General features: G+C 38.2%; 2 protein-coding genes across 5 annotated transcripts in view; both read left to right on the top strand.

Annotated features, from left to right (window-relative positions):
• LOC144973219 (uncharacterized) overlaps positions 1-2,500 on the top strand; it is a 498,849-nt gene that overhangs the window by 67,830 nt on the left and 428,519 nt on the right. The gene's annotated exons all lie outside the window — the stretch shown is intronic.
• The window catches only part of LOC144973209 (uncharacterized), a 19,782-nt gene that overhangs the window by 191 nt on the left and 17,091 nt on the right, over positions 1-2,500 (top strand). The window contains exon 1 of one of the 4 annotated variants that reach the window (XM_078915376.1): positions 1-12. This exon is cut by the window's left edge and continues 106 nt beyond it. The exons of 1 other annotated variant lie outside the window; for it this stretch is intronic. The gene's annotated coding sequence lies outside the window, so the exon portion shown is untranslated. Of the gene's footprint in view, positions 156-2,500 lie in introns of all 4 variants that reach the window. 2 more of the 4 variants (XM_078915374.1, XM_078915375.1) reach the window with 2 other exon arrangements.

Below are 2,500 nucleotides of genomic sequence, written 5' to 3'. Positions count from 1 at the left end.
TGCGGATCCACGGTATTCCGGGATTTTGAAACTTCTCCCCGTTGTGACGTGTGGAACTCCTCTGCCGCTGCCTCTGCTGAATAACTGAAATTATGACATGAATGTCGGAATAAAAAAAAAAGCTCAGGTCGTTAGAGTTACGAGTTAGCGTTAGGGTAGGTCGCCCCAAATCCACACCCTTTCAGAGTGTGTCACATAAAACCTTTTCGTGTGTTTACATACAAAGGTCTTTTTGACGGCGAATTGAGTCCCCAGTATACTAGAAATCTATTACTATTCCCTCTGTGCCCTTCCACCAGTGCTATTGCACACTTGAGTGACTTGAGTCCCTATCTAGATAGTGTGCTGTTACTGTTACACACTTGAGTCCCAACCACCCGTGCTATTTCTAACAGTTTCCCTTCCTTCATTAGAGTCCCTGCACCAGTTCTAATAACGACTGAGTCACTTCCACTCTTATTCTTAGTCTTTAGAGGCAAGCGCTCCGATTTGTTGTATTTGGATTTAGATTTAGACGTCTAGACTAGATAGATCTAGTAGTTTTATGGATCTGAAATTTGTCTCACTGGGTCCGGAATTTGTTTTTTTACAGGTTTGGCTGGGAACCCTGTAATAGTCATTTTGAGTCCGTATCGCCGTAGGTATATTTATGAGTGTTGGTGGGTACTTGCAGGTGCGAGAGTGCTCGATAATGTTGGTTAGAGCATAATATGAAAATAAATAAGGTCACTCACATATGTTTGCCAATACAATTGTTTCTACCTAGATAGAAACAGTTGTATCAGCAAAAAATATGTGAGTGACATTATTTATATATATTACATATATTATATATACATATATATATTATATATATATATATATATATATTATATATATATATATATATATATATATATATATATATATTATTATTATATTGAATCGTGTTGGATACAAATATGGTACGAATAGTGCTCGACATGTAACAATGGAGTGAATTATTATTGTAATATTTACCACTGCAGAAATAAGGAGCATTGCCCGTTAAACAATGTTTAGAGTCAAGTTTAATTTACCAAGCCACAGTCACCGAAACTAAAACAAACAAGCAGGAAAAATATGTAGGACTGACGGAAATAATTTCAAAACGAGATACAACCTCCACACCTCAACCTTCAGAAACACCAAAAAAAAAAATCCCCAAAACTCAGCAAACATATTTGGAAATTAAAAGACAACAAACTAGACCACAGCATTTCATGGAAAATTATATCTAAAGCAACAGGATACACACTACACACCATCATCAAAACAATGCTTAGAAGAAAACATCTACTAATCTGTCATCTGCTTTATTTGCGGCCGCAAATATCAGTGCGAAACGCAAATTTGGGCAAATCTTTACCAAAAAAAAGAAAAAAAAGCGAAAACAAAATGCACTTGAGGAACTGGAGTTTCTATACACCAGCTCAGGGGTGAATATGGCTGAAGCTGAGGAGTTCTTCCCTCATTGCTTCACCAGTAGAGAGAAGGAAGAAGCCAGACAACAGTTTTCTGATGCTTAATAAGCATTATCAGACAACAAATGCCAAGCTTCAAAAATACATGTCCGTTGAGGGGTAGCCGTCTTGGAATTTTTGAAGGATATTAATATTAGGATTTTCAGTCCAAAGGACATTCCTCTATCTTTTGCCTTGCAGTGTATCTGCATACACTGCAATTCCTGATTTTTGTCATCTTCCTCAACATGAGTTGACTAGATATATTGAGAAACTGGGGCCCAGTGCTGTGAGAGAGTCCGATACTGGAATCATTATTGATCTGACTCTTCCTGTGGCAGATCATGTTCCAGCTCTCGCTGCCTTGGCATCCTGGTAAGCCTTCTCAACATGCTCGTCAGCTGATGCTGAACAAAGTCTTCTAGAAGGCGTAGACTCACAGAAGACAACATCAAAGGACTAGTTTACCTAACAATAAGTTCAGTGAGCCTCTTTTTTTTTGTAGAAAAGGAAAAATAGGCTTTGATGAGTCTGAGAGAAAGTGTACGTCTGAGATAGTCTGTAGGTGTGAAAGTTTGATGAAACTGATACTGTGAATGAGAGGGAGTAGACCCTATGTGTGACTGAGTTGAAAGTTTGCCGGTGTAAGTGTTCTATTCCACAGTATGTGTATGTGTGTATTTTGTGTGTGTGAGTGTGATTATCTGAAAGTTTGGGCGCATAAATCGCGTTACAGTGCGGAAAATAATAAATGCAGCCTTCTTTAAGTGTTATAAAATGTCTTTTATATTTATTTTTCCATATAGCGTGTTAATTTTTACCGGGGGGGGGGGGGGGGGGGGGCTTAGTTCTACTTGGCAAATTTTGGACTTTTTGGCAAATTTCTTGGCAAATTTTGGCAATTTTTTGGTCAAATTTTGGCAAATTTTAGGCCCCAACTTGGCAAAAAATGCAGATGACAGACTAATCAACTACAAACCTACGGAACCACTTCAACAAGCAACAGCACACAACAAACC

Source organism: Berghia stephanieae, chromosome 5 (assembly GCF_034508935.2).
Source record: "Berghia stephanieae isolate SIO BIC M18660-M18661 chromosome 5, UCSD_Bste_1.3, whole genome shotgun sequence".
Lineage (NCBI taxonomy): Eukaryota > Metazoa > Mollusca > Gastropoda > Nudibranchia > Aeolidiidae > Berghia > Berghia stephanieae.
The sequence above is the reverse complement of the archived record's forward strand: the minus strand, read 5'-3'. Positions and strand labels throughout refer to the sequence as shown.